The sequence below is a fragment of the Pinus tabuliformis genome, chromosome 8 (assembly GCF_031772625.1).
Source record: "Pinus tabuliformis cultivar Carrire ecotype Pingquan chromosome 8, CPIR1, whole genome shotgun sequence".
NCBI classification, from domain to species: Eukaryota; Viridiplantae; Streptophyta; class Pinopsida; order Pinales; family Pinaceae; genus Pinus; species Pinus tabuliformis.
The window spans coordinates 716606020-716623343 of NC_142294.1; positions in this window are offsets into that span (position 1 = coordinate 716606020).

Genomic DNA, 17324 nt, shown 5'->3' on the forward strand with positions numbered 1-17324 from the left:
TCTGGCTATTTGCCTTTTGACCTGAGTTGGCATATTGCTAGCATCGGTTCCACTTCTTGAGGGCGGTTGAGACGAGAATTGAGTTGAGCAGAATAGGTGGCATCATGTATATCGGGAATGATACACCCGATTGCATCTGTTAGGCACTTGAGGGTGGCTCTCTGGCTATATGGTTTTACTAGGAACAACCAATAAGTGTCCCAAGTTAAACTGTTAAAACCTGTGATCAATCTCCCATTCTTTTCCAGCTCTTGATAACATGATTGCTCCAATGTTTTGGCCGATAGTAATTTACCTGAAGACTCATGCTTGTGTTTTGCTGGGTTTTTTCTCCATTCCCCTATAGCTGATGATTCAATTTCATTTTCAACTTTGAACTTCTCCACAAATGCTTTGTTATACCTCTTCTCTCGTTCGGGCAAGTGGTACGTTTGTCTCAAATCATTGGGCTGAAATGAACCAAATACTCTTCCGTCAATAGTGCAAAATGTTCTGTTTGTAATTGGAATTTCCTCAACTGCCCATCTTACCACATCTGTGTATGGAAGAATTTGCTCTCGAGCCGCTATCTTGTGTAGGTTAGAATCAGCCAAATCCTTTAGGGTTGCCTCGGACTTCCGGTTCGGGTCTACTGTGGCTTGTACTGATGTTTCTTGAGGCTCTTCGGCTTCAACCAGATTATACATGCTCTGCCAAGTAGTATTACTGAGACCAAGACATGTGGTGTCTGAGATTAATCCTTTTTTACTTGGTCTCGGATCGGCAGTGTGTTGTCTTGTTATTGCGGAAGCTGAAGCTGTTCCAAATTTCTTAGAATTCTTTCCCATTTAGCCTAAATTCGCTGCTTTGGAGGAGCTCTACACAAGAGATAAAATGAACGTAATGCGGAGAATAGGTGGTGCAAACCAAGTATGAAAGAGTTATATCAATCAATGAATATTGGAGGATTAACATAAGACTGCTGCGGATACAATCTCTGAAGAGAGTTTGACATAATTGCTCCATTAATTGGCCGTTTAAACCTGTCAATCATTTAAATGCTCATCATATCGTTTATTGGCCAAATAATTCATTTAAGCATGGCTTTCCTATTTTGGTGCTTGGGCGCAAGTGAATCACTATCGGGAAGAGAAAGGCTTTTAATAATAATTCAACACAATATACCCAAGCCTTATCAATCCTTTTTGAAAGTCGCACAGTTTAGCTTTATCACAATAGGGGATCGGAGGAATGTTTAAGCAGTTGTATTGGTGTCATTACGGAGTCCCCGATCGTCGATAGTGATATCACTAATTCATATCGGGAGCCTTTTAGAAGAGGGCTTTCAGTTGCATGCATGTTACATTCCCCGATCGCCGATAGCGATATCGCATCGGAGCAAAGAGAGGGGCCTTTTGTTACGATTTCTTACCTTCCCGATATCCGATAGTTATTCACGCTTGTCGCATCGGGGAAAACCAATGGGTCTTTTGTTATGCATCCTTTGTTATTGCGATATGCGATCTTGCGATCGCTTTATCGCATTAATAAAGAACTATTCATTTTTTATTGTAAGACCGATTATATATTGTCTCAAAAGGTTTATAATGTTTTATGTCTTTTGGGACCTTTTGAGGAATGATAAGTTGATACCAATTTAATCTAAAAGGGACCCATTTCATATTATAGTTTTGAAAGTAAAATTTTATGAAATGGGGGGTTGTTGTACAGCACAACAAATACCTACTTCTAAATAGATAGGTTGATCCAGATTTAAGCAGGAACGCAATAGATTACAGAGATAACCATAAATACAGAGATTCAATAACCATAAAAACAGAGATGCACCGGAAATAATACTTCATTTCATTAATGGAGAATACTGAAATATGCTTACAAATAGAAATAACCCAGCTAGGGCAATGGTAGCTTGTCTCTGAGAAGAGATGTGTCGGCTACATGCCTCTACACTGTTTCGAACTCTGTTACAATGAGGCTCGAGGGCCTATTTATTGTTGAGAAACAATGAAAAACCCTTCACATTCCAAAACCTAACCCTAGAAGATGAAACGCCAAATTGTGGGCCCTGTTTTTGGGTAAGTTGGTACATCAACTTCCCGGGGTCGCGAATTGGTCGTACTATCTCTGTTTGATGCGCATGATAGCCCGTTGGAAAGATCTCTCCGAGGACTACGACGAAAAAGATGATTTTTAGTTAGAAAAATCGCTGGCGGTGGATTTCCCAAAAAACATCGTTTAGGGCCTCAAAACGGCTCCGGAAGTTTAGGACCCGAAAAACTGCTAAAAATAGTAAACTGTGCTATAATTAAGGAAACAGAAAAACTAAAAGAGACAGTTGTGGGGGTCCAAATGGGATAGGTGGGTAGCCACCAACATCCACCTGGATCATAGGTATTACTACGGGTTGCTTTTCTGTGTCAGGTGAGTGACTTTGGAACCTAGTTGTACCCAACGATAGAGTGCATAATAAAATAAACCCTCAGAATTGTTGCACTGGTTTTCTCACATTGGGTTTTTTTGGGGACGAGTTGTCCAAAAGTAATGGTGTCACTTGTGTGTTTGTTTTCTTTCAGCTGTTGAAATGTAGATGGTTAAGACTGCATTGTGTTTATTTCATTATCTATATGTTTAAATAACTTGTTCGTAATTAACAAGTAGAAGAAATAAACGAGAAGAATACAGATTAAATTTCAACATTGTATCAGAGCATGGTTGCAGATTATAGTAGAGCTGAAGGCATGAGCTGAGGTAGAGCATCTGTAGTAGAATCAGCTATCTTGAGTAACAGAATCTAATACTTGCATAAAGCGACAAAGGAAGGGTTGACGCAGAGGGGATGCGTCATTAATCTGGGCTAAAGAGAGGCGAGTGCAGAGGCTGAGGAGTGCAGAAAAAAGGCTCACATAGAGCCACACAGAGACCAAGAGGGTTGACGTAGCTGGCCAAGGGGGAACGTTTTGCTAGTTCCAGCACTACGCAGATCTTAAAGGCTGAATCCTTGTGTTTCTAGGGCATAGGAACCTGTGGGAATTTTGCGAAAGTGAATCTGGTAGGGTACTATGTGTAGAACAATACCTAACAAGGAAAAGCCAAGGTAGAGAGAGTCGCTACTGAGGTGGATTTCAAGCCAAGGAATCTGGATCACTGTTATATGTGGACAAAAGGTCAGAGAGGTCTGACTTGACGATTGGCACGAGGATTTCCAGAAGGGAAATTGAGACTCAGAGGGACTCTAGGAGAGAAATTCTAGGTGGGATGTAGAGAGAATCAGTAGGAGTCGAAGAGAGAAATTCTAGAGGGAAGTAGAGAGACTTGGAGGAGTCGATAAGAAGAGTAGAGAGATGGCCATGAATGGGCTAAGGGATGAGCACTAGCTAGACAAAGAAACCAACTTCGTGGTCTAGAAGTCTATAATCTTGTCCATTTTAGATAGAAATTGCATCAAGGCCTTTCGCCTTGAGAAATGTGGCTATCCCAGTTGACCCGACTCACAATGAAAAGTGCAGAGAGGCAATGGCCAAGGAAAAATGCATCATCCTTGATAGTGTCAAGTATCATGTGGTCCAACATATTTCCTAGAAGGAGATGACAAAACAAATGTGGGATGCCTTGAAGAAGTTGTACTAGCATACTTTCATTTAGAGGAGGATGTTAGTTGAGAATCAATTGCAATCATACTAGATGTAGAAGGGGGAGTAGATAGATCACTTCCTCGGTTGGTTGAAGGAGAACCGAGTTCAATTGACTTCCATAGTGGCCACACTGGAAGAGGAGATGTTGACGAATACTGCACTAAATGGAGTCTCTGAGGAGTGGGAGACATTTGTCTAGATCATACTGGGAAGGGCAGATATTCCAAATTGGGAAGAATTGTGGGTGGTTCCTCGCCAAGGGGAGATTAGATGGCTGAGCAAGACGGGAAGTAGAAGCAAAGGAGTCTGGATCAAGAATGAAGAGGAAGAGGATGCAGTGCTGGCAACTGTAGGGAAGCATGAGAAGAGGAAGAAAAAGGAACTATCCAAGGACAAGTGCTTCAATTGTAGGGAACTAGGGCATTATGTGAACCAATTTCCAAGAAAGAACACTAAGGTGGAGTCTGACGAGCGAAGGAAAAGAAGGAGGTAGAGGAGGATGATGATTGTGCCATGAGTGCTCATGTGCCTCTAGAGAAGAGGTGGGGAGACATTGAGCTATAGTCAAGTAGACTAGAGGCGATGAGGGGCAAGATACTTGAGGTACCCAAGCTCTTAGATTATACCTTGCTATGGGGGCCCCAAAGAGAGAGCAGTAGGACTGGCAGATGTTGGTAGAAATGGATTTGTATGAGGCGATGGAGAGTGCTACCCTGAAATAGTCCTGGGAAGCTCAGAGCTAGCAGGTTGCAAGAGTGGGAGAGGCATAAAGGAGGTTGCAACAATGCAAGATGGCACAAAGAGGTTTGTAGCAGTGTGAGATGTAGGGAGATGTTTCAGAAATGCAGATGCAGTAGAGGGAGCACTTGTTAGCGACAGAGAGAGCTTCAGCATTGGAAGTGTTTCTAGCCTGATAGGGATATTAGTAATTGGGTGGATCAATTTCTTAGCTCCCAGTAGCTAAGTTGGAGTGCAGTAGTGGTTAGAAGTAGCATGATGCAACATGATGAGAGGGAGTTGTAGTGCAGATGCAGTGTTGGGAGAAAGGACGAGCAATAACACAGATGTAGAGGGAGTTTTTGTATGGATGCAACAGTGGCAATGGTAGAGCAATGGGTAGCAATATAGGATGTAGCAATGCAAAGGATGTTGGGCGGGGAGGCCTAGCATCAGCACAGGTACTCGTGCCGGATAATCATAATGATGCTCAGTGTGGAGTATTACTAGAGCATAGTCCACACTAAGAGAAAGTGTTGACTTGGGGTAGTATCGGATGTACTCTGGCCATGAAAATTGGTAGAGAGGCTAAAACAAACGAGGTCTAGAAGACCCAAAAATGGTTTGGGCATATTCTAAACAGTTTAGGAGATATTAAAATAATTAATATTTTTAATGGAGTTCTTAAATGTAAACTTTGGAAAAATAAAATATTAATGGGTATTAATATAAAACTATATTAGAAGGTTCCAAAAGTAATGGATCAATCCAAATTTAATCTTAGCTGTTGAGTAGAGATGTAATCTCGGCCATTAAGGTACCAACAAGAAAAGTAGAAGAGAAGGCTTGAGGGTGAGTTGGAAGATACACCAAATTGATCACTCATTCGATTTACTAAAGTGGGGCTTGCTAAGTAAAGTTGAGTCACTGATTAGCAATGAGGGGAAGTGAGTACTAGATAGAGAGTCAAAGATAGTGCCAAGAGATCAGAGCAGAGGCAGAGAAGCAGATGCAGAAGGGAGAGAACACCATGCAGAGGCCAGCTAAGATAGTGCGCAGGCCAAAGGGCCTATGTCATCCACACAAAAGGCAGCACAGGTGATGAAGAGGGTCAAGAGGTTGCATAGTGCCTCAGAGGGTTGCCAAAGAGGGTTGTGAGGCTTACGCAGAGGCAACAAAGGGTGACAATGCTTCAGTGTTGTTCGAGAGGGTTTATTGGGGCATATTTTCTAAATACTTGCTTTCGAATAGAGAGGTATTACTATCAGTTTTTTTCTCTGTCAGTTGAGCGAGTCTAGCACCCAGTTGTACTCAAGGATACAAGGTATAATAAAATAAACCCTCATAATTGTTGTACGAGGTTTCCAACATAGGGTTTTTCCGTGGAGGAGTTGTCCAAAAATAATGGTGTCACTTGTGTGTTTGTTTTCTTTGAGTTGTTGATATGTAGATGGTTGTGATTGTACTATCCTTATTTCATTACTTATATGTTTAAATAACTTGTTCGTAATTAACAAGTAGAATAAATAAACCAGAAGAATATATGTTAAATTTCTAACACATAGACTTAGAAATTTCAACATTTTATTCATGTCACCCTTGTTTATTATCATTTTCCCTCTTTCATTATTGTTGAAGGCACATTGAACTTGTTGTCAAAATATGCTCCGAGAGTTCATTAAGAAATAAACTTTTCTCAATATAGATTAATAGAGGGCTATGTTCCTATGGGATGGGAAGAGGCCTCACTGTGGAACTCGAGATAGGCGAAAACGAAAAAATTTGAGTTTGTATGATTTGTAAGTGTTGGGTCGATGTAGAAACTAGCCACGGTGAGAACTATTTTAGAGTAACAAGTGAAGGGTCCTCGTTTTGAGCTTGGGCAACACCCATATGACTTTGATGTAGGGAGAAGTGGTTGTTAGAATAGTTTTGGACCCTTGAAACATGTCCATGGCCCAAGCTCTAACCTCGAGTTTGAACCTTACCTCAACCTCTAATGGGGCTCATGGGATTAGCCTTTGAAGAGTAGGAACTTATTTGGGCCTCAACATGATCCTTTGGTCCGTGCAGGGAGAAGTGGTTTTTAGAATATTTGTTGACCCCTGACCATGTCCATGGCACGAGTTATAACTTCAAGCTTCAACCCAACCTTGACCTCTCATGGGGCCCACAATGTTAGTCATAGAAGAGTGGGAACCTGTTCGGGCCTTGATGTGGTTGTTTGGTTAGTGCAAGTTCGGGACCTTGAATAGTTGCATTTTTTATGGCTTGATAGCGAAGATGTTTAGCCATTTGGGATGATGGTCGAGGTATTGAAGGATGTGGACACATTGACACAGATGTTGAGGCCCCTACTAAAGTCACAACTAGAAGAGATCGAGGAAACGAAGATTGGCCTCATACATGGTTCTAACAAAATTCCTAAATCCTTAATGTAGGAAATAATTACGGAGGTCACGAATTAGTTGTGCACAAATGGGTAAGAGAGTGAGTTCGTGGACCTAGAATCCAAAGGCCCATGAGAACATCAATTATAAAAAAAAATATAATTTTCATAATGAAAATCTTTTATGTTTTCCTTTTATTATTTTTATATAAATATAAAACTTATTTATTAAAATAATTAAAAACATATTGATTCGTTGTTAAGCATTGATTGCTCAAATTTGAATCAGCCAAAAAGCATAAAATTTAATCTCCACATGTATATTATTTCTTTAATTGTATATTATTTCTTTAATTGAATCCCTGCTGTATATTTTCTTTTTATTATAATATAGACAACTTTAGCTATAGCTGCTGGGGATGGTCATGTAGAGAAGTATATGTGGGCCAAAAATGGCATTTGCCTTAAAATGTATTTGACGGCTTATTGAGAAGTCATTTTCATCATTGAAAAGACATTCTAATTTTTTTTTTATTATAATATAGACGACTTTAGCTATAGCTGGGGATGGTCATGTAGGGAAGTATATGTGGGCCAAATATGGCATTTGCCTTAAAATGTATTTGAGGGCTTATTGAGAAGTCATTTTCATCATTGAAAAGACATTCTAAAACATATATTTGTTCATTTTCCAAAAACATCTGAGAGAATGTTGGAATGTCTAATGCTGTGGAGTGACCGAGAAACCATGTGGATGGCTTTCTGAAAGGTTGGAAATAAAGATTTCTGTTCTGCTAACTATTTCACAGCAATCCAACAACGTTCAAGTAAAAATATTGCCAGACATCAAATGAACTTCATTTGAACTTCATTTGGCTTCCTGCCAGACTCACAATCTTTGAAAAATGACTGAAAGTTTTTTTTGAGAATGGCAATATACATGATATCTTTTATGTGAAATTAGTGGATGGTTGTGAAAATGACACATTTTTTTACAAGGATATTTATATAAAAAAAGTCAGTTAATCCGCTAAATTAACCCTTAAAAAATTCCATGCACATCGATTTAGTTCCATCCATCCATTTTCAAATCCTGTATTTACTCCCATCAACCCATGTTCAAATCCTGTAGGAGTGACCCATCTTCAAATCCTGTAGGAGTGACTCTGCCTTTGCTGTCTGTGGGGCAATTAAGCACATCCCGTAAGTGTTCAAGGGGTAAGGGACAATTAAGAAGTGGAAATCTCGCGTTGGAAGAGTTAGCCAATGAAAAAGGAAGAAGAACGCTGCATGGGAACTGCGATATTCAGTGTTTGCATATAACGATCATTACGGAACCTTTCAGACCCTCATTGTCAATGTCGATCAGCCCCTACATTTGCTATATTTTTTTCTGTTTTGTAATTTGTTTCATTGCTGTTCTTCGCAGTTCGTCGTGTTTTTTATTTTTCTGCCTATGTGCTTCGTTCCTTTCACTGGGCTTCATTTTGTTTGCTCCAGCGAGAAATTTTTAGCATAATGTTTCACGTTCAGATATCCTAATCTTGTGTTTCTTATTCATGCTACAGTGGGCACTTATTGTTGCTACCAAACATGGACAGGCCAGGCTAATTGATGGTCATGGTTTTGCAAGATCAAAAACCACAAGGACTTCTTTCAGCTGTTCCAGAAGCACCTGCTCAATTACCACAGCTTATGTCAAGTGGCCAGCAACAGCTACAACAGCAGTAGCAAAACCCACAGCCACAATCAACGCCTTTAGCAACGGGACAAGCAATCACTCCTCAGTTTCAACTCATCTACAACATCAGCAGCAAAATCTGCAGCCACAGGGAATGCGTCTAGCAACTGGACAAGCTTTTCCCCCTTCTCAGGGACAACACCAGCTGCGAATGAATTCCTTCTCAAGGACAACATCAGCAGCAAAATCTACAGCCAGAGGGAATGCGTCTGGCAACTGGACAAGCTTTACCCCCTTCTCAATTTTCAAATCAGAGACAACACAAGCTGCGAAGGCCACAGCCACAAGCAATGCCTTTAGCAACCAATGCTTTTTCACATTACGGTAACTCTGGAATTACGGTAACTATTTTCATCCCATGGCGAACAATAGAAATATGAACGTGTGCCGAACAATTGAATTACGGTAACTCTGGAATTACGGTAACTCTTTACTTCCTATGGATACTGTACATCTGAAGTATCCCAGCAACAAAGATCAAACGAATTAAAAGCACAGGAATTAAATGCTGAAGATTGCAGAGTGTCTTACCTCCCACACTTTGTGCAAGTCAGCTGCAGTTGCTCTTGGCTGCTCACCCACTGTGGCAGTTGATGGCAACTGAATATTACCTAGGGCACTACCACCTGCACCAAGTACTGGTGAGCCGCCAACAGAGCTTGGCCCAACAGCTCCTATGCCAGCGAGAACATTTTGGTTCCTTCATATTTCACATTGTCTTATTTGTGATCCCGCCGCAACTCTTTCATGGCCCATCACAGGAACTTGTTGGCTCATGCTACCAACTACATGTTTAGCAGTAAAATCTGTGGTTGTTGAAGATCCTAATTTGTTTTGTGCAAGATTTGCACTTATCTGCCCAACTCCCACCAAACTAACAAAGGTAGCAGAAGATGTCAATCATGACTGTCCAGATGGCAACACAGTCCGAGTGGTCGATACTGCAGCTGTACCCATTCCGCTAGATCTAGCTGAGCATGGTGTCTGATGCCCTAGTGTGCCCGCTCGTGGCAAAGAACTTACAGCAGGATCAGTTACAACTTTTCCTTTTACAGCAGGATCAGCTACATCTTTTCTTTTAACTCGGGTGCACTTACCAGAAGACGAGGAAACATTTTCCTTTTTATCTCTGCTGGATTGACGGGAAGGCGAAGAAAATTTACCAGAAAAAGATGGTGGTAACCCACATGAAAGTATAGTAAATGTACCAGAATAACCTTCTATTGTACGCTCTGAAAGTATCGAGCTTACAGTTCCGACAGGATCAGTTACAACTTTTCTTTCACCTCGGGTGGACTTACCAGAAGACGAGCAAACATTTTCCTTCTTATCTTCGGAGGCCATCCTTCTAATCACGAATGACACGAACGTCTAACGGATTTGCCTCCGCAGTTATGTTTCGCTCTGAAAGGCGTAAGATCGGTTTTTAGTAGATCTAATGGATTCGCCTCCGTAGTTATGCTTAGCTCCCAAACAACATAAGAACGAATAGAATGATTGTCCAAATCGCTCTCAGAGATAGGTTGGGTTTACCCTAAAATGAATTTGTATATTCTATATTTTTTTATAAAGGGGGAATTAATAATTTGACGGAATCCACAAAAGTGATTTTTTGGTGTTAGAATAACTAACCTTTTGGACTTAAAATTCCTGAAAATTTCTTAGAATACATTTTAAATCCAGGCAATCAAATATAAAAATATAATTGTGCCATGTAAAATGATTTTTTTGCTCAATTAAAAATAATTAAAAGTTTAAACATTTAAATAGTGGGTTTTAAATAAAAAGTTAAATCTAATAAATAAAAGGTTAAAAATAATAAATAAGGAGTTAAAAATAAGATGAGTATAACATTTAAATGTTAGTTTTATTAATAATAAAAATTTAAAGTAATAAAAATAATAAAATTTAATTTTTTATATTTTTATTTTGTTATGATTTTGTTATAATATTATGGGCTAATACCATAGCTTGGCAATATTGCATATTCAAAAACCATAATTTATTTCACAATCAAAATATTTTATAACAATATCACAAGATTTTAACCATGATATACACTGCTGTTCGCTATTAATATTATGAACTTGTGAATAAACTTGGTTACAATACTATGGGCCAATACCATGGCTTATCACTACCACATCCCTAAAAATCATAACTTATTTCACAATCAAAATATTTTATAACAAGATGACAAAATTGTTTACCATGGATATTCACCCCATTTTACCGTGAATATTCTCAACTTATAAATATGATGTGTTCCAATACCATGGACCAATAGCATGGCTTATCAATACCACATGCCCAAAAACCCTAGCTTATTTCACAATGATAATATTTTATAAATATTGTATTTTGATTTTATTTTGTAACATTGTTTTCATTAAATCTAAAAGGAAAAAATTTATAATTACTTTTTAGATATATTTAAACCTTCTATCCTCATGACAATTGAAAATATTCCCATGAAAATTAAATCAAGATTTTATTAAAATTGAAAATGAGGATATTTTTATATATAAAGATATGAAATTTGTATAATATGAATATTATTATTAATAACCAATATAGATCCATCTAAGTAAGGCTCCAAGAAATTAGATCAAACAAATTGACTAACAATAATAGAGAAAATAGAGTGCCTCATTCTTTTAAGTTTTCCTTTATTGTATTTTTTTTTACATGATTGACCCAAAATATAGGTTTAATATTTTACAATCAATTGATTTTTATTTAATTTAGATACTTTCTTAAACACAATATAATGAGATCAAATTTAAGAGAGAGGGGGATGGGGGGAGAGGAGTAGAGATTGACAGAGTTCGAGGGTGGAGAGAGAGAGAAGCAGAGAGAGACTAATGAGGGGAGAGAGAGGGAAAGAGAGGAAGGATGAGAGAGAGGAGGGGACAAAGAGAAGTAGAGAGGGGGAGTAAGATGAAGGAAGAGAGAGACGAGGGGGGAGAGAGAAGGAGAGAGGGAAATATAGATATGGAGATGGAGAGGGAGAGAATGCGAGGAAATGACAAAGACATAGACAAGGAGTATGGAGAGAGTGTGAGGGACAGAGGAGAGGAGGTGAGAGAGAGGAGAGAAGAGTAGTAAGATAGGGAGAGAAGGGAAGAGAGAGAGAGGGAGACAAATAGATGGAGGGAAAAGAGAGAAGGAGAGGAGGAGGGAGATAGTGATAGAGTTGTAGGGAAGAGAGAATGAGAGAGTGATGGGAGGGGATGAAATATAGATGGAGGTGGGAGAGAGTAAGGATTCAAGACAGAGAAGGAGAGAGAGAGAGGGGAAGAGAGGGAGTTGGACGGAGAGAGAGGGAGGATAGAAGAAAGGCATAGAGGGAAAAGCGTGGATAGAGAGAGGGAGTGACAAGGGAGGGATAGAGAGAGAGTGAGGAAGAGAGGACACTCGGAGGGAATAGAGAGAGGAGAGAGAGAGAGAGAAGGGGAAGAGAGAGAGGAAGAGGGAGGGAGAGAGATAAATAGACATGGAGAGCATGTATGTTTGGGGGCGAAATAGAGAGAGAATAAGAAAGAGACACATAGATACAAATATAGATATGATATAGTATTATATAACCATCCTATATCCATCTTAACCCCATACTCCAAGAAGGATCAAATATATTGAACCTCTTCTAATGTTTTTCACTCAAAAAATAGGTTTTCGCCTAGAGATATTTGATCCCTTCTTCTTGTTGATATTGTTGGATATTTCTGGAAGAGAATTATGTAATTGATTTAGTGAGTCCAATGTTATGAATGGATACTCATGACATACCAAAAAACTTGAGATGATGGATGGAGTAACCTTCCGAAACTTTTGATGGACTAAATCTATTACAACGTTCTCTTCTTGAAATCTCCAACAACATATATAATTTATTAAAACAATTTACAAAATAAAATGACTAATATCTATCAACCTACTTATTTTAGATGTTTCGCGTTATAAAATAAAAAACTCACACTGAAAAATATCATCCATATAAAGATTCCATGTATTCAAAGTTCATATTAAAAGACATGATTTTAACTCATTGATTTCTAGTTGAACAATTGAATGTTCTCAACTACATAAATTATTTGAAGTAATCATAGATAAGGATAAGATATTCCATAATATTAAAAGATAATTTTTTAATAATTTTCTATTTACATTAGCCTCAAGGATTAGTTTAGTTGGTGATTCTTTAACGTTAAAACACCTTTTCTATTAAGAAGTTAAGAGTTCAATTCTCTTTGCTTGAGATAAGTGGTTGACCTAGATCTACTTGGTACTAAAATTACATGGATATAATGACCACCCATATCAAAATACCATAAACCACATTAAATAAAAACACACAAAAACTCAATTAAAATTAGAATTATAATTATAATTATTATATTTTTCAATTACGATTAATAACTTTTGAACTAAAAACCTTACTATTTAAAGAAGAGCATTGTTATTTCAATTTTCCATATTTTGTTATTATGATTAAAATTTATAAATAATATTAAATTAATGACAATTTTGATTTTTTTAATGAAAAATGGTAATAGAATTTAATAGTAATTTATTTGACATTACACATCAATAATTGAGGAAAGCAATTAAATAGGTTTAAGTAAGATAAAATCCATATGGAAAAATTATACAAAATTGAAGGGAAATAAATAATTATATTGTTATTTTTCAAAGAAATAAAGTTAAATCTTTTATGATTTAACATTTCAATAAATTAATATATAGATTAATAATTCACATTATGTCTAATGGATTTGGGTCCTCAACATGTGTTAGAAAAATCAAAATTGGCTTTTACTATTTCAACATCATTAATAAATGTTAGCTAATTTACTTATTATGTCTGTGTTTTCTCATATGTTACAGAGAACTACAGTTTAAGGGTCAAAAAAATTATGATATTCAACGTGATGTTCTAGTACTGACTTCTTGCAATGCATACACAATTTTTGATGCAAAATGATGTGTAATGAATAGACTTAAATTAAAAGGACCATATAGTTAAGGTATATGCAAACTAGTCTAAGATCATAAAATCTCAGGCCAAAAATGATATGCACAATGTTATGGATTAATCTATGATAGAAGGCTTGAAATGAATAAAAAAATAAGGCAATATAGTCCACTTAGATATTTCCATAAGTTGAGGAAGCTAAAGTAAGTAGAGGACTTGATTTTTTACAAGGAAATATGAAATGAGCCCCAACGAGTAATTATACATTACTATTTGGATATAAAATGGTTGAGTCACTAAAACATATTTTCAAATACAATTACAATATCTAAAATTAAAATATTCTTGATAATATAACTACCAATTTTGCAATTTGATTTATTTAGGAGGAAATGAAAGATGTTGACTGAATTATTTAATTACCATAACATGGAATAATAGCTACAATAGAAAAGTGACACATTGGAATAAAAAATTGCAATACACAGAGTTGAAAAAGCTTACTTCAAATATATGAGGAATTATTAATGTATCCTATCTAGTTTCTCTAGAAAATTCTAAATACTACTAACCTCTCATTCACTTGTTCATCTTTTAATTCCATTTGGGAAAACTCTCCATTCATTTTTTAATTAGCTTAACTAAACCACATCCCAACTTTACCCTCATGTCCTATGTAGAACCCATTATTGTTCCTTATCTTTTTACTATATGACTACAAATGGTATCAATTCTCCCATTCCCCTTAACACTTGACAGGAGGTTTTCTTCCACATCCCATAATGATACATGCATAAATCCCAATCCTTACCAACACTCCACTCTCAACTCTTCATTATATGATCTTGGCTTTAGAACCAAGCATTAAGTTGAGGAGCTAACCATTTATCCCTTTCTTGTTAATACTTATTGTTATAAGCATGAAGGCGTTAAATTCTTAAAACCATGCTCTATCACCTATAACCTCATTCAAGCTCTCCCCATATACTTCGAAAGCCAAATTTATGATCCATGGAGATTAAGGTTTCACTTTAGTTACTTCAGGTCCTAGATGTGTGCGATGAAGCTAGATATATGGGGTCCATGTTGACCTTTATGGATTTGGATGATACGAAGTCCAAAATGTTCTTGGTGTGCTGACTTATTCAAGGGCCAAATGTCATATTGGTGTTTTTTTCTCAAAAGTTTGAGCCACACTAGAATTCCACTTCAATTTAATTTATCCACCAACCTAGGATCTTTGATAAACACTTGGTAACAATCTCCTCATTTAACGAGATATGAAATTAGTTTATATGGCTTCATTTGACAAAATTATTCATCAATCATATTTATGTCTTTGTCAACTGATGGGTTTGTCTATAGAATAGATATTAGTACTATGATGCAAGCTAGGTATCTCTCCATTATTCCCATATATGTATCTAAAGATACCCGTTCTTCTTACACTTTATGTCGTGGACTTAAGTGACTTCAGAAGTCCTATTGAAAACATGATCTACACACCTTGACCCTTAGTAGAATTAATACCAATGACTTCAGTACAAAAATCAAACATATAGGATCACCCCATTTTTTTATGCTCAGCTCTATTGATGTTGGACATGATGTTTTCATTGATTTGCACCTGTGATTAACCTTGGAGAGTGATGTATAGTCATTAATGTCAAGAGCAACATCAAGTTGGTTTTTTAGGTCAATGTTAGAGAACCATCACAGTAATAGAATACTTAATGAATCCTTAAAAACAATATGACTAAATCTAGTGGATGAATGCTTTAGTGTCCTATTGGTTGAAAGAAATTTCCTTGCAAGACATCAAGCCAAATGTCCATGTAAACTACATATTTTGATGACCATGATAAAGACCTTTCAAATGGTATATGATAGTCCAAATTAATTCTATGGGTTGAAGAGATGATGTAGGTTGAAGTTGAGAGCTGAAACCTTGTTGAAGAAATTGAAAAGTTCGAGTTCTATGTAAGGTAGATAAGAATTATGCATAAAAATGTCTAAAACTTACATCTATTGAGGCTATCTTAGTTGTTCGGTGTATTATATTTGTTTCAAAAAATCAGGTTGTGCAAGAGCTTAGGTGTTCAAGGTGTTCGTCTCTAGTGAAAATATGAGGAAAGTTCTAAACCCAACCTTCTTCTTATACATACAGGTTGAGGATATGGTAGAAGTACATGGCACGTGAGGTGCCACTAACTAGGCATGGATGATGGCATAACAATTTGTACAATTGGTATGTGGTAGTTAGTTTTCGAGTTTTTAAATGGACAAGTGAGTAAATTTTCATTAGACATGTGACACAACTTGATGGTATCCACATCGAAAGGATGATTCAAGCTTGTAAATAGCATATGATGTGTCAAAACATCAAGCTTTTTGCTAAAATGTTGTGTTTGGAGCTAATTTTAGTCTTATAGAGTTTCCAAATTTCTATCGAAATCAGATGGTGCACCTTGAATGAGATCACTTTCAAGGTAGTTCAAAATTCATACCTCAAAGAAGAATAGTGGTGGGACCACATGAAGTGGCTACTCCAAGTTGATTTGGAGTAGAGGCTAAGTGGAAGTCGAAAAAGAATTAGTTCGACAACTCGACAATTTGGGAGTTCATATTTTGAGTGGTTTGCTTGAGCATAACCACATTTTGGCTTAAATCTTTTGTCACAATCGTGGTCTTATGGAATAAGGATCTCAAACATTCAATAGGATCTCAAATGTCCATGTAAACCGCATATTTTGATGACCATGATAAAGACCTTTCAAATGGTATATGATAGTCCAAATTAATTCTATGGGTTGAAGAGATGATGCAAGTTGAAGTTGAGAGCTGAAACTTTGTTGAAGAAATTGAAAAGTTCGAGTTCTCTGTAAGGTAGATAATAATTATGCATAACAATGTCTAAAACTTACATCTATTGATGCTATCTCAGTTGCTCGGTGTATTATATTTGTTTCAAAAAATTAGGTTGTGCAAGAGCTTAGGTGTTCAAGGTGTTCGTCTCTAGTGAAAATATGAGGAAAGTTCTAAACCCAACCTTCTTCTTATACATACAAGTTGAGGATATGGTAGAAGTAAATGGCACATGAGGTGCCACTAACTAGGCATGGATGATGGCATAACAATTTGTACAATTGGTATGTGGTAGTTAGTTTTCGAGTTTTTAAATGGACAAGTGAGTAAATTTTCATTAGACATGTGGCACAACTTGATGCTATCCACATAGAAAGGATGATGCAAGCTTGTAAATAGCATATGATGTGTCAAAACATCAAGCTTTTTGCTAAAATGTTGTGTTTGGAGCTAATTTTAGTCTTATAGAGTTTCCAAATTTCTATCAAAATCAGATGGTGCACCTTAAATGAGATCACTTTCAAGGTAGTTCAAAATTCATACCTCAAAGAAGAATAGTGGTGGGACCACATGAAGTGGCTAGTGCAAGTTGATTTGGAGTAGAGGCTAAGTGGAAGTCGAAAAAGAATTAGTTCGACAACTCGACAATTTGGGAGTTCATATTTTGAGTGGTTTGCTTGAGCATAACCACATTTTGGCTTAAATCTTTTGTCACAATCGTGGTCTTATGGAATAAGGATCTCAAACATTCAATAGATTGTATTATTAAGAATTTGGCATTGAGAAGACTTATGAAAGATAAGAGTTTATTTCATAGTTAGACAATGAAGGAAGGAAAAAGCTAGGAGATCTAATCAGCTAATGCAATGTAATGGATAACCCCCTGTAGAAATAGTAACAGAAGATTGAGTGTGATAGCTGACACAATCTCATCTGAAGATTCAGAAGAATTAAATGAAAATCATTGTTGGTGGAATGAAATGGTGAGTTCTTTGACATTCTGAG